Source organism: Pristiophorus japonicus, chromosome 15 (assembly GCF_044704955.1).
Source record: "Pristiophorus japonicus isolate sPriJap1 chromosome 15, sPriJap1.hap1, whole genome shotgun sequence".
Classification (NCBI taxonomy): Eukaryota; Metazoa; Chordata; class Chondrichthyes; family Pristiophoridae; genus Pristiophorus; species Pristiophorus japonicus.
This window is the reverse complement of record NC_091991.1, coordinates 146,288,269-146,312,519: the sequence shown is the minus strand read 5'-3', so window position 1 is coordinate 146,312,519 and position 24,251 is coordinate 146,288,269. Positions and strand designations below refer to the sequence as shown.

Below are 24,251 nucleotides of genomic sequence, written 5' to 3'. Positions count from 1 at the left end.
GTCAAAGTCACCAGCGCCCTCAATTTCTTCACCTCAGGCTCCTGCCAGGGATCTGCAGCAGACATTTGCGGCATCTTGCAGTCGGCCTCCCACAGATGCATCACACATGTCACCGATGCCCCATTGACAAGTCAACCAGTTATATCAACTTTGCCACTGATTAACCCAGTGTTACTGAGCGGGTGCTCGGCTTTGTGTCTCTGGCTGGCTTCCCACGGGTGCAGGGCATCATCGACTGCACACTTGCCTATCAGGGCACCCCATCATCACCCAGGAGTCTTTGTCAACCATAAGGGCTTCCACTCCCTCAATGTACAGCTCATCTGCAACCATAGTAAGATCATCGTGCATGTGTGCACCAATTTCCCAGGCAGCTGCCATTACTCTTTCATCCACCCTCCCTCAGCTCTTCGCTCCTCCAAACAGAGTTTCTGGCTGGCTGCTTGGAGATAAGGGCTATCCACTGAAGACGTAGCTCTTGTCACCCTTGAGCAGGCCAAGTACTGATGCCGAGAAGCGCTATAATGAAAGCCTCATTTCCACCATATATGTCATAGAACAGACAATAGGCATCCTAAAAATGCACCAGATGCCTTGACAGATCTGGAGGGGCCCTTTAGTACACACCAGACAGAGTCTCCAGAATCGTCATGGTCTGCTGCGCCCTACACAACATAACGCAACAGTGAGGATTAGTGCTGCAGGAGGAGCAAGGCACTATGCGCACAGTCTCTTCAGAGGAGGAGCAGGAGGAGTAGGATGAGTATCAGCTGGAAGACGAGGAGGAGCAGGATTAACCTGAGGTCCAGATGCCAGCAGTACCTGAGCACATTGCTGCCTGGGAGGCCAGGGATGGCCTCATCATGTCCAGATTTACTTAACTTCCTGCGTTACATCCGTATGGCTGCCACATGCTGCGCCAGGTTGGTGCCATCCCATAGCAACACCATAAAGGATTTCTACAATGACCAAGCCATTCCTTTCACACTGACTGGAAGTAATGCTCTGTTTCACCATTCATTCCAACTCACTAAGCAATTTCCAAAGTGGCACACAAATGTGGTGAAAATAAATCTTTTTATCTGTGATTTCACAGGAACAGAAACGTTACAGAAACATTTATTAAAACACCCATGTGCCTACCCTTATGCATCTACTTGTGTGTCATCTTTCTCTTACACGTGCTTCTACGAGGTGCTACCCCTGTGGCTTCAGCAGAGGTCAAGGCAGCCTGCTCACTTCCCTGCCGTGACTGCATAGACACTTTTGGCGGACGTCCTCTGGGTTTTGGAGCCCCACCAAAGTCTGCTCCTCCTGTGACTGTGCAGGGGAAGACTCGGCCATCGTGATCCATGGACCCATCTGGGGCTCTGACTGAGGGGGAGGCAACAGGGGAGAAGTGAGCACTTTGAAACGAGCTCCCACATCCATGTCCCCCCTCACCATCATCCCCCTCATGTGCCACCCGCACTTCCTTGCTAGCAAGGAGCTGGCAAGCACATTGCTGTACAGAAGTGGGGCCATGAGGACCCATGTCTATGTTGGCATCCCTCCGAGAGAGGAGGTTTATGAGGCTCTGCCATCTGTTCTCCATAGAGACCTGTGCTCCTGTGAGTGCCGCATTAGCTGCTCCATGCAAGTGGCCATCCTTTAAATGGAAGAGCCTACAGTTGCCATCACCTGCGACACAGTGGTGCTCATGTTGGAGATGGACTCCTGCATTTGCTGTACTTTTGCAGACATCGCGGTGGCAAAACCTGTCAAAGTCTTCTGCACTTCTTGCTACACCTCCAGGATCACCCTTTTTCTGGATGGCTCCCAATTTTCTGTGTCTGCTTGCAGCTGAGCAGAGCTGGGAGCTTCCTGTGCCCTCTGGCGAGGAGTCTCCACTGCTGTGCCTGTCTCCACCATCTGCTCTTGCTCACATGTGAATTATGAGGCACCAAGTGACAACACTATCTCGCGTGGGCGTAACTGCACTGGTGACAATGCGCCCTCAGAGACTGAAGGCCCCTTTGAGAAGCCATCTTGCTCTTCCTCCTGGACAGTTGGGAGGACTCTTTGTGGATTTGTGGGAGAGTAAAGAGATGAATTATATACATCATATCAAGAATGGGTATAGATACCATTATGCACGTGATGAACACTCACTGGCTGCCGACATCAGTCCCCATATGACTGACTGCAGTATACCATGTGGCTGTATGAGATGTAATTCTGTCACCAGGTTGCTGAGATGTCCCCCTCTCTCCATCTCCCATATCTAGCTGCATTGCTCCTCCTGATACTTCCAAGGCAACCTCCTCTGCTGCTGCTAAGGTAGCCAATAATGGATTCTCTCCCACTCCCTCTTATTGTGGGCTCTCCTTTCCTTCAAGGAGGGACAGAAGAGAAGATTGAGTGAGAGTAATGGCATTAGTGTAAGGAATGGCTGGGTTAGATCTTTAGAGGGAGACTATGATGAGTTGCGTGCCAAAGCCAGGTGGGTCCTTGTGTGTTGGTAGTTGGTATGATTGCATTAGAATGAGGGTAAGTGTGAGGGGTGGTTAGTTAGATGGGGATGTGATAATGTAGATAAAGAGAGAGAGAGTAGGATGGGTGGGTGTGCAAGGTATGTTGGTGTAAGGATGTGCAGGTGTAGGGTCGGAAAGGCAGACTGATGGGGATGTGACGAGAGGCACAGCAGGATGAAGTTGAGTGTGGTTTTGCACTCATCTTTCCTGATCTAATGAGATCATTGAAATGTTGGCGCCTCTGCAGCCAGGTCCTCCTGACTACGGGCTCAATTTTGCCCAACCCCTTTTTTCGGCGCACTTACCTTAAGTGCGGCGACTTTGTGCACTGGAAATGGCGCCGGAAAAAAGTTGTTCCATCCTGGCCGCTCTTCCGAGTCCCCGGAGTCCCAACGTGGCGTGCATTGTGCAGTGGGGGGGCGAAGCAAGAGGCCAGCGCCAAAAACAGTGCTGCACCTGCGCGTTTGCGCAGTGAAGTCTGCGTGCATGTTCCTGCCCTCCCAGCATGGTCTGTGGGCTGTGAGCAGGACCCGATGCTCGCAGCCCCTATCCCCGGCCGAAGGGACGCCCCGATCTCACCGCACCCTATCCCCGGCCGAGTGGCCTCCCGCACCAGCCAGCCGGCCCACTGAGTTCCCGGGCCGAGGTAGGACTTCAGTTTTATTTTTTATTCATTGATGGTTGTACTTGAGAGTTTTGATTGGTGGGGGGGTAAGAGGAGAGTTTTGAGAGGGAGGGGAGAAAGAGTGTTTTGGGGGCGGGGGAGAAAGAGTGTTTTGGGGGGGGGGGGGGAAGAATGTTTTGGGGGGGGGGGGAATTAAAAAAAAAATACTTGATTCTGGCATAAAGGTAGGACTTCTATTTTTTATTTGTTATTGATTGATTGCTCATTACTTCTTGTGGTTTGTTTAGTGCTTTGTAAGTCTTGGTGCAGGTCCTCAGCTTCCTTGTATTTTTTATTTGTTACTGAATGCTTATTTTTGTGCTTTGTTTAGTGCTTTGTAAGTGTTGGTGCTTTAAATGTACTAACCTGCGCCGAATTCTTAACTGCCCATTAAGGTTTTTCAGAGCTGGCCACATACGCTGATCTAAGTTGATTTGGAGTAAGTTTTAGCTGGCCAAAGTGGCATAAATGGCCAAAACTTCCGTAAGTGTCTGGGAATACTCCCTTTTGAAAAAAACTGTCACAGAATACTACAGCGTCCTCCTGGACACAAAGCTGAAATGAGACACCGCAATAGATTCTAAATTAATAAATTGATCTAAAATCAATGCACACATATTTACAGTAATGGCATGAACCAATCACCCTTGTACAATCCCTTAGTGCCCGTTGTTCGGGTACCCTTTCCTGTCCGAGTGCTCCCATAAAGCCGCTTTCCTCTTGCTCATCTCCCTCATCCTCCTCCTGAGGTGGTCCCACAATCACTGCTGACAAGGGTTGTGCCCTCATGATGGCCAAGTTGTGTAGCATGCAGCAGGACACCACAAAATGGGACACCCGCTCCAGTGTGTACTGGGGGGCCGCTCCCGAGCGGTCAAGGGAGTGGATCCATTGCTTCAGTAGCCCGATGGTCTGCTGGATGAAATTCTGGTGGCAGCATAGCTCTCATTATATGACTACTGGGCATGAGTGGTGTGGTTGCGGAGGGGAGACATGTGCCAAGTGCAGAGCCGATAGCCCTTGTCTTTGAGCAGCCACCCTTGAGTTTTCTATGGTGGCTGGAAGATTCCTGGCACACCGGATTGACACAGGATGAAGGCACCAGGGCTGCTGTCAGGATAGCGGGCATTAACCATCAGAAAGCGCTGAGCATGGTCGCACACCAACTGCACATTAAGTGAGTGGTGGCCTTTGCGGTTACAGAAGATCTCAGGATTGTTATACAGTGCCTGCAATGCCACGTGGGTGCAGTCGATGGCGCCCTGCACCATGGGGAAGCACACGATTATGGAAAAGTCACACGTGTGCTCGTCCTGCTTATCTCTGCTCAGAGAGAAGACAACGTAGTCTTTTCTCCTGGTGTAGAGAGCCTCAGTGTCCTCCCAGAGGCAACAATGGACAGTGAACTGAGATGTTAGCTATGTCTCCTGCTGGAAGGATCAGCTGGCAAAGAAATTGAGGGCCACGCTGACCTTGATTGCCCCTGGAAGAGCCATGGTCGCCCTGCTCTCAGGCTGCAGGTCAGGTTGCAGGAGGTGGCAGAGTTCTGTGACAACTTCCTTGATGAAGTGTAGCATCCTAATGCACTGTTCCTCACTTAAATACATACCAGAGAAATGCTCTCAGAAGACCCTAAGTAAGGCCTCCTGTTGCTAGCCCTCCTCCTCCTCGCTCTGTGCATATCTTCACTGCCTCGGCTCCCTCTCCCTAAGAGACAATCATGAGGAGCACTGTACAGCTGACTGTGAGCAAGTTGTTATGTATGTATCCATATAATACTTGCCACCAGAGGGCGCGACTGTTGGCGTCCTAATGATCACCTGCACACACATGCAGGGCCAGTATAAAAGGTTAGCTGCCATGTTGGTTAGGCACTCTGGAGTTATAATAAAGAAGACTAAAGTCACACTAAGTTTAGCTCACAGTGCTCCGCCTCGTGGAGTTCTTCTATACACAACAATTGGCGACGAGTAACAGAATACGAACCTTCACGCAACCATGGCTGCCATTGGAATATTAGAGAGATTCGTAGAGGGTATGATTGGGAAGCCTTCATCGGGCGTCTTGATTAGTACTTCGTGGCTGGAAGGAGACACTAACGTGGCCAAGCGCAGGGCGGTTCTCCTCACCGTCTGTGGGCCTAAAATATACGGCCTCATCAAGGATCTGCTCGCACCAACAAAACCAACGGAGAAGGAATATACAGAGTTGTGCACGCTGGTTCGGGACCATCTCCAGCTGAAGGAGAGTATCCTCATGGCCAGGTATCATTTTTACACGCACCATCGCTCCGGGGGCCAGGACGTGGCGGATGATGTCGCCGACCTGAGACGCCTCGCGGGACCGTGTGATTTTGGAGCTGCGTTGGGGCAAATGCTGCGAGACATTTTCATGCTGGGCATCAGCCACGAGGTCATTCTTCGACAGCTGCTGGCTGCCGAAACCCTAGACCCCGAGCAGGGCCACCGCGATCGCCCAGGCATACATGGCCACGGACGATAACACCAGACAGGTATCTTCTCAACATCAAAGCTCACCGGCAAGTACTGTGCATAAAATGATGTCGCTAGCAGGCTGAACAACATATGGCAGGGCCTATAAGTCTGTGGCTGCAAGACTTGTGATGATTCAGAGTCCGCCATCGGGGGTGAATGTGAATCCATTAGCACCGTGTTGGCGCTGTGGGGGTAATCATCGGGCCCATCAATGTCGATTCAAGCACTAAGTGTGCAAAGGCTGCGCAACGATGGGGCACTTCCAGCGAATGTGCAAACGTGCTGTAACATACCACGTGGCAGAGGCTGATCGATCCGGAGCGGATCACGCAGCACAGGCAATTCAACCCGAGGAAGAAGTGTATGGGGTACATACCTTCACCACCAAGAGCCCCCCCTATAATGCTGAAAGTAAAATTAAATGGAGTTCCTGTATCCATGGAGTTGGACACGGGAGTGAGTCAGTCAATAATGAGCTAGAAGGCGTTCGAGAAACTGTGGGGCAATAAAGCACAAAGGCCCAAACTGAGCCCGATTTATGCAAAGCAGCATACCTACACCAAAGAGCTCATACCAGTCATTGGAAGTGCGGCAGTGAAGGTATCGTATGATGGAACTGTGCATGACCCATCATTGTGGATTGTTCCAGGCAATGGCCCAATGCTGTTCAGCAGAAGCTGGCTAGAAACGTTTAGATGGAATTGGAACGACATCAAAGCACTATCTTCAGTGGATGACGACTCGTGTGCTCAAGTGCTGCGCAAGTTTCCCTTGCTATTCGAACCAGGCATCAGCAACTTCACAGGCGCCAAGGTACAGATCCATCTAGGCCCCGATGCACGGCCCATCCATCACAAGGCTCAGGCGGTTCCGTACATGAGGGAGAAAGTCGAGATCGAACTAGACAGACTCCAATGCAAAGGAATCATATCGCCAGTCGAGTTCAACAAGTGGGCCAGTCCAATTGTTCCGGTGTTGAAAAGCGATGGTATGGTCAGAATCTGCGGAGACTACAAGGTAACGATTAACCGAGTCTCACTACAGGACCAGTACCCGCTGCCCAAGGCGGATGACCTGTTCGCAACGTTAGCGGTGGGGGAATTCGTTCACCAAGTTCACCAAGTTGGACCTAACCTCCACCTACATGACACAGGAGCTGGCTGAATCAACACACACACAAAGGGCTGTTTATATAACACAGGTGCTCTTTCGGGATTCGCTCGGCTGCAGCCATTTTCCAGAGAAACATGGAGAGTTTGCTGAAATCTGTTCCGTGCACCGTTGTGCTTCAAGATGACATCCTGATCACTGGTCATGACACCATTGAACATCTCTCAATCTGGAAGAGGTTCTAAGTCACCTAGACAGAGTGGGGCTCAGGCTGAAACGCTCCAAGTGTGTTTTCCTGGCGCCAGAAGTTGCATTTTTGGGGAGAAAGATTGCAGCAGATGGCATCAGGCCCACAGATTCAAAGACCGAGGCCATCAAGAATGCACCCAGACCACAGAATGTGATGGAGCTGCGTTCGTTCTGGGACTCCTCAACTATTTCGGTAACTTTCTACCCGGGTTGAGCACGTTTTAGAGCCTTTGCACATGTTTCTAAGTAAGGGTGACAACTGGGTTTGGAGCAAATCTCAAGACACAGCTTTTGAGAAGGCCAGGAATCTGCTATGTTTAAATAAGTTACTTGTACACTATGACCCATGTATTGGTGAGGCCGCACCTGGAGTACTGCGTGCAGTTTTGGTCACCTTACTTAAGGAAGGATATACTAGCTTTGGAGGGGGTACAGAGACGATTCACTAGTCTGATTCCGGAGATGAGGGGGTTACCTTTTGATGATAGATTGAGTAGACTGGGTCTTTACTCGTTGGAGTTCAGAAGGATGAGGGGTGATCTTATAGAAACATTTAAAATAATGAAAGGGATAGACAAGATAGAGGCAGAGAGTATGTTTCCACTGGTTGGGGAGACTAGAACTAGGAACACAGCCTCAAAATACGGGGGAGCCAATTTAAAACCAATTTGAGAAGAAATTTCTTCTCCCAGAGGGTTGTGAATCTGTGGAATTCTCTGCCCAGGGAAGCAGTTGAGGCTAGCTCATTGAATGTATTCAAGTCACAGATTTTTAACCAATAAGGGAATTAAGGGTTATGGGGAGCGGGCGGGTAAGTGGAGCTGAGTCCACGGCCAGATCAGCCATGATCTTGTTGAATGGCGGAGCAGGCTCGAGGGGCTAGATGGCCTACTCCTGTTCCTAATTCTTATGTTCTTATGTTCTTTCTTATGTAAACATTTAATGCTAGCTTGTGACGCCTCATCGTATGGAGTCGACTGTGTTTCAGCAAGCCAATGTATCGGGCAACCTCCAACCGGGTGCATACGCGTCTAGAAGTCTGTCTAAGGCTGAGAGCCTATAGTATGGTCGAGAAAGAGGCGTTAGAATGTGTATATGTGGTTAAGAAAATGCACCAATACCTATTTGGACTTCGATTTGAGCTTGAAACTGACCACAAGCCACTCATTTCGCTGTGTTCAGAGAGCAAAGATATAAATACCAATGCTTCATCCCGCATCCAAAGATGGGTACTAACATTATCCGCTTATGACTGTTATCCGCCACAGACCAGGCACTGAAAACTGTGCCGATGCTCTCAGCCGGCTACCATTACCCACCACTTGCTATTGGTCATGGATGCTTTTGAGATGTGGGGTCACCCGTCACAGCTTGCCAGATCAGGACCTGGACCAGCCAGGATCCTGTGTTATCATTAGTAAAGAGTTGTGTCCTAAATGGGAACTGGTCAGCCGTTCCCGGGGAAATGCAAGATGAAATTAAGCCATTTCACCGACGCAAAGATGAAATGTCCATCCAGTCGGATTGTCTCTTATGGGGTAATCGCATGGTTTTGCCAAAAAAAGACAGAGAAATGTTTATATGTGACCTAGACAGTACCCACCCAGGCATTGTCATGATGAAGGCTATTGCCAGGTCTCATGTTTGGTGACCCGGCATTGACTCGGACTTGGAGTCATGCATGCATCAGTGCAACACTTGCTCACAACTGAACAATGCACCTAGGGAGGCTCCACTGAGTCTGTGGTCATGGACCTCCAAACCGTGGTCCAGGACCCACTTAGATTTTGCCGGCCCCTTTCTAGGAAAGATGTTTTTCGTAGTTGTGGACGCTTACTCCAAATGGATTGAATGCATAATCATGTCATCCAGCACGTCCACAGCCACTATTGAAAGCCTCCGGGCCATCCATGGCTTGCCCGATGTCCTTGTCAGCGACAATGGACGGTGTTTCACCAGCTCGGAATTCAATGAGTTTATGACCCACAATGGCATCAAGCATGTCAGGTCTGCTCTGTTTAAGCCCGCGTGCGTGTGGATAAATGTGAGGTTATCCACTTTGGTGGTAAAAACAGAGAGACAGACTATTATCTGAATGGTGACAGATTAGGAAAAGGGAAGGTGCAACGAGACCTGTGTGTCATGGTACATCAGTCATTGAAGGTTAGCATGCAGGTACAGCAGGCGGTTAAGAAAGCAAATGACATGTTGGCCTTCATAGCGAGGGGATTTGAATACAAGGGCAGGGAGGTGTTGCTACAGTTGTACAAGGCCTTGGTGAGGCCACACCTGGAGTATTGTGTACAGTTTTGGTCTCCTAACTTGAGGAAGGACATTCTTGCTATTGAGGGAGTGCAGCGAAGATTCACCAGACTGATTCCCGGGATGGCGGGACTGACCTATCAAGAAAGACTGGATCAACTGGGCTTGTATTCACTGGAGTTCAGAAGAATGAGAGGGGACCTCATGGAAACGTTTAAAATTCTGACGGGTTTAGACAGGTTAGATGCAGGAAGAATGTTCCCAATGTTGGGGAAGTCCAGAACCAGGGGTCACAGTCTGAGGATAAGGGGTAAGCCATTTAGGACCGAGATGAGGAGAAACTTCTTCACCCAGAGAGTGGTGAACCTGTGGAATTCTCTACCACAGAAAGTAGTTGAGGCCAATTCACTAAATATATTCAAAAGGGAGTTAGATGAAGTCCTTACTACTCGGGGGATCAAGGGGTATGGCGAGAAAGCAGGAAGGGGGTACTGAGGTTTCATGTTCAGCCATGAACTCATTGAATGGCGGTGCAGGCTAGAAGGGCTGAATGGCCTGCTCCTGCACCTATTTTCTATGTTTCTATGTTTCTATGTCTAACGGTTAAGCAGAGTGGGCAGTCCAAACAATCAAGCAGAGCATGAAACGCGTGACAGACAGTTCTCTGCAGACCCGCTTGTCTCGCATTCTGCTCAGTTACCGAATGTGACCCCATTCGCTCACCGGGGTTCCCCCGGCAGAATTGTTAATGAAGAGAGCCCTTAAAACCAGGCTCTCCCTGGTCCACCCGGATTTTAATGATCACATGGAAACCCGGCGACATCGGCAGAACATGTACCACGATCACACGGCTGTTTCACGTGACATTGATGTTAATGACCCTGTGTTTGTCCTGAATTACGATCATGGTCCCAAGTGGGTTGCTGGCACTGTTTTGGCCAAGGAAGGGAATAGGGTGTTAATAATCAAACTGTTAAATGGCCAAACGTGCAGAAAGCATTTAGATCAGACCAAATTGCGATTTTTACTGACAACCAGGAACGACTTGAACAGAACATCACCATCGACGATCCACCAACACACACCCAACCAGCAATCGATCTCGGTGTCAATCACGAGGATGAACTCACCATTCCTGACAGTCCGGTCAGACCAGCCACAGTGCAGTGCAGCAATGGTCCGACCAACTCACACACACCAGGGTTTGAACTTATACGATCAACCAGGGAGCGAAGGGCTCTGGATCGCCTCAACTTGTACCAAAGATTTTGGCGGGGGCAGGGGGCGGGGGTGGAGAGTGATGTTATGTATGTAACTGTGTAATACTTGCCACCAGATGGTGCAACTGTTGGAGTCCTAATCACCTGCACACACGTGCAGGGCCAGTATAAAAGGTTGGCTGCCATGTTGTTTAGCCACTCTGGAGTTGTAATAAAGAAGACTAAGGTCACACTAAGTTTAGCTCACGGTACTCAGCCTCGTGGAGTTCTTCTACACACAAGTGATGTGAGCAGAAGCATTTAAATAATAATTAAGGTATTCTCCACTTGCAACAACACCCCGTGTTACCTTAGAACCTTGCAAGAAGTTTATAAAGCTGCTGCAGTAGCAGAAAGTTGCACAGAGCCAGTCAAACTGAACAAACCTGTCTTGCTGATAATCCTTTTAAACACAGCTGCTGGAGCTTCCTTCCTGCTTGTCAACGCTTGCTCAGCTTGTCGTACATAAGGCATGCCGGTAAGTTAAACTCCAAACTCGCAGATCAGGCTTCAAGTGACATCACGATCTGCATCATTTCCATAATTTTAGTGATCGCTGATATCGACAGCGCTGCCAGCCATCCACAAACAGCGGCTGCTGCGGAACCCGCCGCCAACTGGTGGAAGAGCAGCGGCCGCCATTTTGTTTGCCCGATTATGGCACTAAAACTCCAAATTTCTAAGCCTATGTTTTTCCTCATGTCACCTCTGCTATTGCCAATTACCTTAAATCTGTGCCCTCTCGTTATCAGCCATTGGAAATAGGTTCCCTTTATTTACTCTATTTAAACCCTTCATGATTTTAAAACACCTCCATCAAATCTCCTCTTAGCCTTCTCTGTTCTAAGGCAAACGACGCCAGCTTCTCCAGTCTATTCACGTAACTGTAATCCCTCATTCCTGGAACCAATCTCTTCAGTAACCTCTCCAAAGCCTAAAGTGTGGTGCTCAGAATTGTACACAATACCCCAGCTGGGGCCGAATTAGTGTTTTATATTAGGGTTAGCTTAATTTCGTGGCTTTTGTGCTGTGAGCCTTTATTTATAAAGCCCAGGATCCCATGCTTTATTAACTGCTTTGTTAACCTATCCTGCCATCTTCAAAGATTTATATCAATTGAATTAATTTTGTTCCCCAGGTGGTTACTATGCACCAGCTCCTCCTGTGTATGCCCATTATGGACCTCCAACTCCATCGTACTTTGGCTCCACGCAGCCCCCTCCTAATTTTGCAGCAGCTGGAAGTGCAGGTAAGAAAACTCCATTGTTTTTATGATGGGCAAAGGCTGGGCTTCAGGATATGGTTATTGATCTCACAAAAACAATTTGCCAAATGACCCTCTCAGGATGCAATAGTATTTAGGACAAAGCAAAAGATGGAACCAGAATACAACGTTAGAAAAGATATATTCTTATATTGCTCAGATGAGACATTACACCGAGGCCCCATCTGCCCCCTCAGGTGTATGTAAAAAATCCCATGGCACGATTTGCAGAGCAGGGGAGTTCTCCTTGGTGCCCTGGCCAATATTTATCCATGAACCATCATCACAAAAACAAATAATCTACTCACTATTACGGTGCTGTCTGTGGAACCTTGCTGTATGCAAATTGGCTGCTACATTTCTTTTTATTCATCCATGGGATGTGGGCGTTGCTGGCAAGGCCAACATTTATTGCCGATCCCTAAATGTCCTCCAGAAGATGGTGGTGACCTGCCTTCTTGAACTGCTGCAGTCTGTGTGGTGGAAGTATTCCCATAGTGCTGTTAGGGAGGGAGTTCCAGGATTTTGACACAGCGACAACAAAGGAATGGCGATATATTTCCAAGTCAGAATGGTGTGTGACTTGCAAGAAAACTTAGAGATGATGGTGTTCCCATGCACCTGCTGCCCTTGTCCTTCTAGGTGGTAGAGGTCGCGGGTTTGGGAGGTGCTGTGAAAGAAGCCTTGGCAAGTTGCTGCAAATTATCTTGTAGATGGTACACACAGCAGGCACATTGGACGTTGCAAGGAATGAATGTTTAAGGTAGTAGATGGGGTGCCAATCAAGTGGACTGCTTTGGCCTGGATGCTGTCGAGCTTCTTGAGTGTTGTTGGAGCTGCACTCATCCAGGCAATTGGGGAGTATTCCAACACACTCCTGACTTATGCCTTGTAGATTGGGGAGTCACTCACTGCAGACTACCCAGCTTCTGTTCTGCTCTTGTAGCCTGATTATTTATGTGACGAGACCAGTTAAGCTTCTGGTCAATGGTCTGTTGATGTTGGTGATGGAGGATTTGATGATGGTAATGCCATTGAATGTCAGAGGGAGGTGGCTAGACTCCCTCTTGTTGAAAATGGTCATTGCCTGGCACTTGTGTGGAGTGAATTTTACTTGCCCCTTATCTGTTCAAGCCTGGATGTTGTCCAGGTCTTGATGTATGCAGGCATGGAATTTTTCCCATTATTTGATGAATTTCAAATGAAACTGAACACTGTGCAATCATCAGCAAACATCCCCACCTTATAATGGAAGGAAGATCATTGATGAAGCAGCTGAAGATGGTTGGTCTCGGACACTGCCCTGAGGAATTCCTCAGCGATGCAGCGATGTCCTGGGACTGAGCTGATTGGCCTCCTTTGTGCTTGATATGACTCCAGCCAGTGGAGAGTTTCCCCCCTGATTCTCATTGATTTCAATTTTACTCTGGCTCCTTGGTGCCACACTCGGTCAAATGCTGCCTTGATGTCAAGGGCAGTGGTTCTCACCTCACCTCTGGAATTCAGTTCTTTTGTCCATGTTTGGACCAAGGTTGTAATGAGGTCTGGATCAAATGGTCCTGGCAGAATTCAAACTGAGCATCAGTGAGCAGATTACTGGTGAGTAAGTGCCGCTTGATAGCACTATTGACAACACCTTCCATCATTTTGCTGATGATTGAGAGTAGGCTGATGGGGCAGTAATTGGCCAGATTGGATTTCTCCTGCTTCTTGTGGAGAGGACATACCTGAGCAATTTTCCATTTCGTCGGGTAGATGCCAGTTTTGTAGCTGTACTGGAACAGCTTGGCTAGAGGCGTGGTAGTTGATGATTTTGTTAGTTTTCCGCTAACAGAAATGTTAAGAACGTTATAAAATTACATGTCAGAAACTTTCTAAAAGAGGTTATATTTTGCATCTGCAACAGATAGATTGGCGAGGATGAGGTCAAATAGATTTTTCCCTCAAGTTGTTTCTTGCACCATCTGCTGCAGGCCCAGTCTAGCAGTTGTGTCCTTCTGGACTCGGCCAGCCCGGTCAGTACTGGTGCTGCCGAGTCATTCTTGGTGATGGACATTGAAGTCCCCCACCCATTCCGTGCCCTTGCTACCCTCAGTACTTCTTCCAGGTGTAGGAGTACTGATTCATCAGCTGAGGGAGGGCGGTAGGTGATAATCGGCAGGAGGTTTTCTTGCCCATGTTTGACCTGATGCCATGAAACTTCATGGGATCCAGAGTCAATGTTGAAAATGCCCAGGGCAACTGTACACCACTGTGCCGACAGCTCTGGTGGGACTGTCCTGCCATTGGGAAGTTGGCTGATAGGTTTGATTAAGTCCGGCTTGACTAGTCTGTGGGACAGCTCTCCCTATTTTGGCAGAAGGCCCCAGATGTTGGTGAAAGGGACTTTGCAGGGTCGACTGGGCAAGGTGTGCCTTTGCTTTGTCCGAATCCGATGCCTAGTTCGATGCCAGTTGGACGGTCTGGTTTTATTCTTACTGTATTTGTTTTGTAACGGTTTGATACAATTGCATGGATTGCTAGGCCATTTCAGATGGCAGCTAAGAGTCAACCACATTGCTGTGGGTCTGGTGTCCAGATCTGGTAAGGTGGCAGATTTCCTTCCCTAAAGGACATTAGTCAAACAGTTGGGTTTTAATGACAATCCGTTAGCTTCATCCTCACCATTAATGATACTAGCTTTTTAATTCCAGATTATTTAATTTACTGAATTTAAAGTCACAAATTGCCACGGTGAGATTTTAACTCATGTCCCCGGATTATTCGTCCAGGCCTCTAGAACACTGGTCAAGTTAAATAACCATTATGCTACCATACCCAATGGTACATTACAACAGTGACTGCACTTCAAAAGTACTTAATAGGCTGTAAAGTGCTTTGGGGCATCCTGAAGTCATGAATGTACAAATGTATTATGGTCCCTTATATTTTTCTAACTTTACATTATAATGTGCACCCAGGAGAAAGAGACGGTGCAATGGGCTAAGACACTGCTTTCATCTCAGAGTTTGGCAATCAAATGCAGCTTTAACTGATAATGTGAAAATGTCCTCTGCAAGACAGGTGATAAGGATAGCAAATGGAGCAATATATTGGATAAGTAGCATAAAAATGTCAATGATGAACCCAGAATTGGAAATAATCATGGATGCCATGAGAAATCATGGTTATGCACTCTAGTTTTCTTGGCGTACTGGTGGGACAGTGTAGAGGCAGCATTACCTTACATCCAGTCTGTGCTATACTGCACAAATGCGGTAGTATTTTTGCACATTTACTATCCAATGTGGTATGCTATCACTGGCATTAATGCAATATTTATTTTAATCACAACTTCATTTAACACAATACCCAACTACAATAGAGGAGTCAGCAGAACAGCTTGCTTCTTCTTCCTCAGAGTTACCTTAATTGTTTTCCCCCGTAGATACCACCAACAGTTTAGGTCGGGATGAATATATTTCACTTGTGAAGATACTAAAGAAATTATGAGTTGATTTTGTATCACCTCATATTTTTAAATAATACCGACCAATATCAAAATATTTGTATCAGTTTTCTACTTGGATTCATGAAATTGCCAATTTCATCAAAATTAAGGTCAGCCATGTGAAGTTAGCCTACCTTACAGGTGTTTACAGCCGATGAAGTACTTTAGAAGTGCAGTCGCTGTTGTAATGTAGGAAATGCAGCAGACAATTTTTGTGCACAGCAAGCTCCCGTAAGCAGCAATGTGATAATGACCGGGTAATCATTGTTTTAGGTGGTAATTGAGATTGATATATTGGCCAAGCCACGAGGAAAACTATCCTGCTCTTATTTGAATACTGCCATGAGATAATTTACATCCACCTGAGAGGATAGACCAGGCCTTGGTTTAACGTCTCATCCAAAAGACGGCACCTCCGACAGTGCAGTACTCCCTCTGTTCACGACGACATGCAGGACATGATCCTTACCAACGGCTCCATCACAGACCCAATCCATGTCCGGACTGGGGTCAAACAGGGCTGTCCCAACCCTCTTCTCAATCTTTCTCTTCGCCATGCTCCACCTCAGTCAACAAGCTTCCCACTGGAGTGGAACTAAACTACTGAACCAGTGGGCACCCATTCAACCTGTGCCGTCTCCTGGCCAGGTCCAAGGCCACCCCAACATCGAGCTACAGTAAGCGGACGGCGCCTGCCTCTGCGCACATACAGAGGCTGAACACCAGGACATAGTCGACGTATTTACTGAGGCGTACGAAAGCATGGGCCTTACGCTGAACATCCGTAAGACAAAAGTCCTCCATCAGCCTGTCTTCACCACACAGCACTCCCCCCTCCGCCCCAGTCATCAAGATCCACGGCGTGGTCCTGGACACCATGGACCACTTCCCCTATCTCGGGAGCCTCCTATCAACAAGAGCAGGCATCGACGATGAGATCCAACACCGCCTCCAGTGCGCCAGTGCAGCCTTCGGCCGCCTGAGGAAAAGAATGTTTGAAGACCAGGCCCTCAAAACTGCCACCAAGCTCATGGTCTACAGGGCTGTAGTAATACCTGCCCTCTTGTATGGCTCAGAGACATGGACCATGTGTTATAAATGTGCACTTGTATTTACTCTGTACAGCCATCATAATCCCTTGGAGCACAGGTATTTAAGGAGGCTTCCTCTCCAGGTTTGAGAGGCACTCTGGAGACCTGCAATAAAAGACTAAGGTCACACTTTACTTTGAGCTCACAGTGTTCAGTCTGACTCTTTCGCCATACACAACAACTGGTGACGAGATACAGATAGCGAACCCAAAGATGCAGAGAAGAGTGGGCATCCTGGAGAAATTCTCAGAGGGAGATGATTGAGAAACTTTTGTGGAGCAACTCGACCAATACTTCATGGCCAATGAGCAAGATGGGGAAGAGAGCGCTGCCAAACGAAGGGCGATCCTCCTCACCTTCTGTGGGGCACCAACGTATGGCCTCACGAGGAATCTGTTCACTCCAGCGAAACCCACGGAGAAATCGTACGATGATTTGTGCACACTGGTCTGAGAGCATTTGAACCTGAAGGAAAGCATTCTGATGGCGAGGTACCGGTTCTACACCTACAAAAGGTCTGAAGGCCAGGAAGTAGCAAGTTATGTTGCCGAGCTGAGATGCCTTGCAGGACGAATTTGTGAATTTGAAGGACATTTGTTGGAGCACATGCTCAGAGACTTTTTCGTACATGCCATTGGCCATGAAACCATACTTTGCAAACTTTTGACTGTAGAGACCCAACCTTGAGTAAGGCCATAGCGATAGCCCAGGCATTCATTGCCACCAGTGACAATATGAAGCAAATCTCTCAGCACACAAGTGCTGCTACGAGTACTGTGAACAAAGTGATGTTGTTTTTGAATCATAAAGTCCAGGGCAGGTCACACATACCTGCAGCTGCACATCCACAGATGACTGAGTCCATCATCAAGGGTGATGAATGCAAGGCCATTAACACCTTGTTGGCGCTGCGGGGGTGATCATCGTTTCCATTCATGCCAATTCAAAGAGTACGTTTGCAAGGGCTGTGGAACAATGGGACACCTCCAATGAGTGTGCAAGCGAGCTGCAAAGCCTGTTAAACCTGCAAACCACCATGTTGCAGAGGAGGACAGATTCATGGAGGATCACGACGAACAAAAGCCTCAGATCGAGGAGGCAGAGGTACATGGGGTACGAATTGTCCTCCGATAATGCTGAATGTTGAACTAAATGAATTCCCAGTGTCAATGGAGCTGGACACGGGCGCGAGCCAGTCCATCATGGGCAAAAAGACTTTCGAAAGGTTGTGGTGCAACAAGGCCTCAAGGCCAGTCTTAACTCCAGTTTGCACGAAACTAAGAACTTACACAAAAGAAGTGATTCCTGTAATTGGCAGTGCTACCGTAAAGGTCTCCTACGATGGAGCAGTGCACAAGCTACCACTCTGGGTGGTACTGGGCGATGGTCCCACGCTGCTCGGCAGGAGCTGGCTGGGAAAGATACGCTGGAACTGGGACAACGTCTGAGTGCTATCGCTCGCTGACGACACTTTGTGTGCCCAGGTCTTAAACAAATTTCCTTCGCTGTTCGAACCAGGCATCAAGAAATTCTAAGGAGCAAAAGTGCAGATCCACCTAATTCCGGGGTACAACCCATCCATCACAAGCAGTAGAGCAGTACCATACATGATGAGAGAAAGGGTAGAGATCGAGCTAGACCAGCTGCAAACAGAGGGCATCATTTCACCGATCGAGTTCAGCGAGTGGGTCAGTCTTATTGTCCCAGTCCTCAAGGGAGACGGCACCATCAAAATCTGTGGCGATTACAAAGTAACTATCAATCGTCTCTCCCTGCAGGCCCAATACCCACTACCAAAGGCCAACAACCTCTTTGCAACGCTGGTGGGAGGAAAGACGTTCACGAAGCTAGATCTGACTTCAGCCTACATGACGCAGGAATTGGAGGAATCATCGAAGGTCCTCACCTGCATCAACATGCACAAAGGTCTTTTTGTTTATAACAGATGCCCGTTTGGAATCTGATCGGTGGCGATATTCCAGAGAAACATGGAAAGTTTACTGAAGTCGGTCCCGCACACCGTGGTCTTCCAGGACAACATCTTGGTCACAGTTCGGAACACAGTCGAGCGCCTGAAGAACCTGGAGGAGATTCTTAGTCAACTCAACTGCGTGGGGCTCAGGTTAAAACGCTCGAAGTGCATTTTCCTGGCACCTGAAGTGGAGTTCTTGGGAAGGAGGATTGCGGCGGACAGCATCAGGCTCATCAACACGAAGACGGAGGCAATCGAGAATGCACCGAGGCCACAGAATGTGACGGAACTGCGGTCGTTTCTGGGACTCTTGAACTACTTTGGTAACTTCTTACAGGGTCTCAGCACACTGTTAGAACCACTACATGTCTTACTAAGAAAAGGGGGCGAATGGGTTTGGGGCAAAAGCCAAGAAAATGCCTTTGTAAAAGCGAGAACATTGTTATGCTCAAACAAATTGCTTGTGTTGTATGATCCATGTAAGCGTTTGGTACTAGCATGTGATGCATCGTTATATGGCGTCGGGTGTGCATTGCAACAAGCTAATGATTTTGGGAAACTGCAACCGGTTGCTTATGCATCCAGGAATCTGTAAGGCTGTGAGAGCCTACAGCATGACTGAAAAAGAAGCGTTGGCGTGTGTCTATGGGGTAAAGAAAATGCATCAATACCTCTTTGGGCTAAAATTCGAATTGAAAACTGACTATAAGCCACTTATGTCCCTGTTTTCTGAGAGTAAAGGGATAAATACCAACGCATCAGCCCACACAACTACGCCATCGGCCACAGGCCAGGCACAGAAAACTGCGCCGATGCTCTCAGTAGGCTGCCATTGCCCACCACGGGAGTGGAAATGGCACAGCCTGCAGATTTAGCCATGGTTATGGAAGCATTTCAGAGTGAGCAATCACCTGTCACTGTCCGGCAGATCAAAACCTGGACAAGCCAGGACCCCTTATTATCTCTAGTCAAAAGCTGTGTGCTTCACGGGAGCTGGTCCAGTGTCCCAGTGGAAATGCAGGAAGAGATAAAGCCGTTCCAGCGACGCAAAGATGAAATGTCTGTGGGGCATTCGTGTAGTGATCCCCAAGAAGGGCAGGGACACCTTCATCAATGACCTCCACAGTACCCACCCAAGCATCGTAATGATGAAAGCGATAGCCAGATCCCACATGTGGTGGCCCGGTATCAATGCGGACTTAGAGTCCTGCGTTCACAGATGTAATACGTGCTCGCAGTTAAGCAATGTACCCAGGGAGGCGCCGCTAAGTTTATGGTCTTGACCCTCCAAACCGTGGTCTAGGGTACACGTCGACTATGCAGGCCGGGTCTTGAGTAAAATGTCCCTTTGATTGTAGACACATACTCCAAGTGGATTGAATGTGAGATAATGTCGGCTAGCACGTCCGCTGCAACTACTGAAAGCCTGCGGGCCATGTTTGCCACTCACGGCTTACCTGATGTCCTTGTGAGTGACAACAGGCCATGTTTTACCAGTGCTGAGTTCAAAGAATTCATGACCCGTAACAGGATCAAACATGTCACATCTGCCCCGTTTAAACCAGTGTCCAATGGTCAGGCAGAGAGAGCAGTGCAAACCATCAAGCAAGGCTTGAAGAGGGTAACTGAAGGCTCACTGCAGAATCACCTATCCCGAGTCCTGCTTAGCTACCGCACGAGACCCCACTCGCTCACTGGGATTCCACCTGCTGAACTGGTCACGAAAAGAGCACTTAAGACAAGGCTCTCGTTAGTTCACCCTGATCTACATGAACAGGTAGAGAGCAGGCCCGCTTCAACAAAGTGCATACCATAATCGAGCAAATATGTCACGCGAGATTGAAATCAATGATCTTGTATTTGTATTAAATTATGGACAAGGTCCCAAGTGGCTTCCCAGCACTGTCATGGCCAAAGAGGGGAGCAGAGTGTTTCGGGTCAAACTTTCAAATGGACTCATTCACCGGAAACACTTGGACCAAATTAAACTCAGATTCACGGACTACCCTGAGCAACCCACCTTGGACCCTACCTTTTTTGATCCCCCAACATACACACCAGTGGCAACCGACACCACGGTTGACCATGAAGCAGAACTTATATTCCACAGCAGCCCTGCAGGGCCCAACATACCAGGCAGCCCAGCAAGGCCAGCTGCACAGCAGCCCAGTGAGGGCCCAACAAATGATTCAACAACACCAGCTTTCACACCGAGACGATCAACCAGGGCAAGAAGGGCCCCAGATCGACTCACATTTTAAATAGTTACGCTATTGACTTTGGGGGTGGGGGGGTTTATATATGTGGACTTGTATTTACTTTTACAGCCACCAGAGGGCTCATTCCCTGGAGTCCCAAGGGATCCCATAATCCCTTGGGAGCACAGATATTTAAGGAGGCTTCACAGGTTTGAGAGGCACTCTGGAGATCTGCAATAAAAAACTAAGGTCACACTTTACTTTGAGCTCACAGTGTTCAGTCTGACTCTTTCTCCATACACAACACCATGTTACCTCAAGTTGCTGGAGAAATATCACCAACGATGTCTCCGCAAGGTCCTACAAATCCCCTGGGAGGACAGGTGCACCAACATCAGCTTCCTCGTCCAGGCTAACATCCCCGGCATTGAAGCACAACTCCGCTGGGCAGGCCACATAGTTCGCATGTCAGGCACGAGACTCCCAAAGCAAGTGCTCTACTTGGAGCTCCTTCACAGCAAACTAGCTAAAAGTGGGTAGCGGAAATGCTACAAGGACACCCTCAAAGCCTCCCTGATAAAGTGCGACATCCCCACTGACACCTGGGAGTCCCTGGCCCAAGACTGCCCTAAGTGGAGGAAGTGCATCCGAGAGGACGCTGAGCACCTCGAGTCTCAACGCCGAGAGCATGCAGAAATCAAGCGCAGGCAGCAGAAAGAGCATGCGGCAAACCAGTCACACCCACCTCTTCCCTCAACAACTATCTGTCCTGCCTGTGACAGAGTCTGTGGCTCTCATATTGGACTGTTCAGCCACCAAAGAACTCGCTTCAGGAGTGGAAGTAAGTCTTCCTCGATTCCGAGGGACTGCCTATGATGATGACTCCCTCTGTACTGCACTGGAGTGTCAGTGTGGACTATGTGCTCAAATCTCTGCAGTGGGACTTGAAGGTACAGGTACAAACTTTTGACTCCGAGGTGAAAGTGCCACCACTGAACCACAACTGACTCTGAGCAACCCATTCCCTTAAATGAGCACCTAGCAGTGAATTAGAACAATGTTCTTTTGGCACAACCCTCCTCTCATGTCTGCGAAGCGGGTACTTCATCAATCACTGACTTTAATAAATTCATTATAAATATTAACATCTCATTGCTATATATTGGATGTACTACATTTCTATTTTTGTTTTGTATTTTTTGCCAGGAAGAGAGAGGTGCTCATTTTATATTAAAACTGAGGACAGAATATTATCTGAATGCCTGAAAAAATGAATACATTGTTATAAACATGTTCAGTGAATTTGCTGCACATATACCAATAGTTAGCTTCCATTGTGGTAAAATTCAAGTTACTTATAAAATACCGTTGTTCAATCTTATCATGAATACATCTGCTAGAATTAGGAACAAGCGATAATCGGGAATCTACCCAGCACTGATAGTATAGGGAGTGTCCATTTTAAGAGGCTTCCTGTAAGAGTGGACTACTGCTCCGCCTAGTGGATTATTGTGGTAATGCAACTACTGTGGATATAATAAAAGCATCATGTGACTATCACATGATGACAAGTTCGTGTCGAGCCATCTTGTGTGCAGTGTGTTTGTGATGTCGTAAAGAATAACTCGCAGTTTCCAGGGTTGAAAAATATTGAGATTTCAGTCTAAGAGGAGAAGGAGGGTACACAGCATTGAACTAACCCTCCGCACACTGGAGTAAAATATATAGGCTGTTTTCACAGCATAGAAGGAGGCCATTCAGCCCATTGTGCCTGTGCTGGCTCTTTGGTAGAGCTATCCAATTAATCCCTCTCCCCTACTCTTTCCCCATAGCCCTGTAAAAGAAAAATACCCATCAAGTATTTATCCAATTCCCTTTTGAAAGTTACTATTGAATCTGCTTCCACCATCCTTTCGACAGTGCATTTCAGATCATAACAACTCCCTGCGTAAAAAAAAAAATTCTCCTCACCTGTCCTCTGGTTGCCGATCCTCCTGCCAGTGGAAACAGTTTTTCCTTATTTACTCAACCACAACAACAACAACTTGTATTTATATAGCGCCTTTAGCGTAGGAAAACATCCCAAGGCACTTCACCGGAGCATTATCAAACAACAATTGACACCGAGCCACATAAGGAGATATTAAGGAAGGTGACCAGAAACGTTATCAAAGAGGTAGATTTTAAGGCGTGCCTTAAAGGAGGTAAGAGGTAGGGAGGCAGAGAGGTTCAGGGAGGGAATTCCAGCGCTTTGGGCCATGGCACTGCCGCCAATGGTGGAGCAAGTAAAATCGGGGATGCACATGAGGCCAGAACTGGAGGAGGGCAGATATCTCAGATGGTTGTAGGGCTGGAGGAGGGTACAGAGATAGGGAGGGCCAAGGCCATGGAGAGATTGGAAACATGGATGTGAATTTTAAAATTGAGGCGTTGCTTAACTGAGAGCCAATGTAGGTCAGCGAGTACAGGGGGGATGGATGAATGGGACGGTGCGAATTAGGACACGCACAGGGCAGAGTTTTGGATGAACTCAAGTTTATGGAGGGTGGAAGATGGGATTATCAACACCCCTGATAATTTATTCAGGAACTTTGTGTACTGTGTGCATCATTGCTTATTTCAATTGAAATTATTAATTATTTTGGTTTCTTCCTAGGCATGCCTCCTACGAATAATTATTTTGCGCCTCAAACTGGCTACACACAGTCCCCTCCGATGACCTCTGCAGGTACAGGTGAAAGAGAGGGAAACGAGAGGGAAAAGTACCCCAAAAATTAAAGAAAGACTTTCATTTATATTGTGCTTTTCACGACCTCTGGACAACCCAAAGTGCTTCAGTCAATGAAGAACTTTTGAAGTGTAGTCACTGTTGCAACGTGGGAAACGCGGCAGCCAATTTTCACCCCAGCAAGCGCCCACAAATAGCAATGCGATAATGACCAGATAATCTGTTTTAATGCTGTTGGCTGCGGGATAAAGGGTGGCCAGGACATTACTGGGATCTTTCCCTCCAAAAAAGGGGGTTCAGCAGGCCTTCCAGGGTCTACCAGCACCCTGCTCCTGGCAGTCCCTGGGGTCGTTGATAGCAGCAAGGAAATCATGTGGATGGTGGGACACCAGTACTTACATATGACGAGGGCAGTCTGGGGTCAGGCGTCTTACTTTGCTGCATTCTGAGGAGGAAGAAAAATCAAGGTCGGCAATGGTAGGGGTAAAAATGCAGTTGTAGGCCCCATCACCATACTTTCTGTCGATAAGTTGCCTGATTTTGGGAGTAAATCCAGCCCATAATCTACTTTTATTCGTACTGTGCGCCTCATTATTTGTTTTATTTGAATGTTGTCTTTCTTTTCCAGTTGGTTACTATCCTCCAGCTCCTCAAACGATGAATAGGTTCTCATCTCCACTGCCCAGCACTGAGCAGCCCATTCCTGGTACTTCTGCAGCAGGAATATCATGTAAGAAAGCCTCTCAGGTTTTACTTTATTAAAGGCACTGTACATTTGGGGATTTTTAATGCTAGATATTTTCTTGGTTTAAGCATCACTGACCACTGCCCCTAAGCAGACCTCACATCCCTGTGAACTACTGTGTGCTTTTACCTGCCTGATATCTAGGCAAATGTAGCAAGACCCTTATCACTATACTTCGCTTACTGGAATATATCATGGGCTGCTACATGAT

General features: G+C 47.9%; 1 protein-coding gene across 1 annotated transcript in view; it reads right to left on the bottom strand.

Annotated features, from left to right (window-relative positions):
- Positions 1 to 23,716, bottom strand: part of ccdc78 (coiled-coil domain containing 78) — a 118,482-nt gene extending 94,766 nt beyond the window's left edge. Inside the window, exon 1 of the mRNA XM_070856765.1 lies at positions 23,695 to 23,716. The gene's annotated coding sequence lies outside the window, so the exon portion shown is untranslated. The remainder of the gene's footprint in view (positions 1 to 23,694) is intronic.
- Between the last annotated feature and the right edge of the window lie 535 nt (positions 23,717 to 24,251).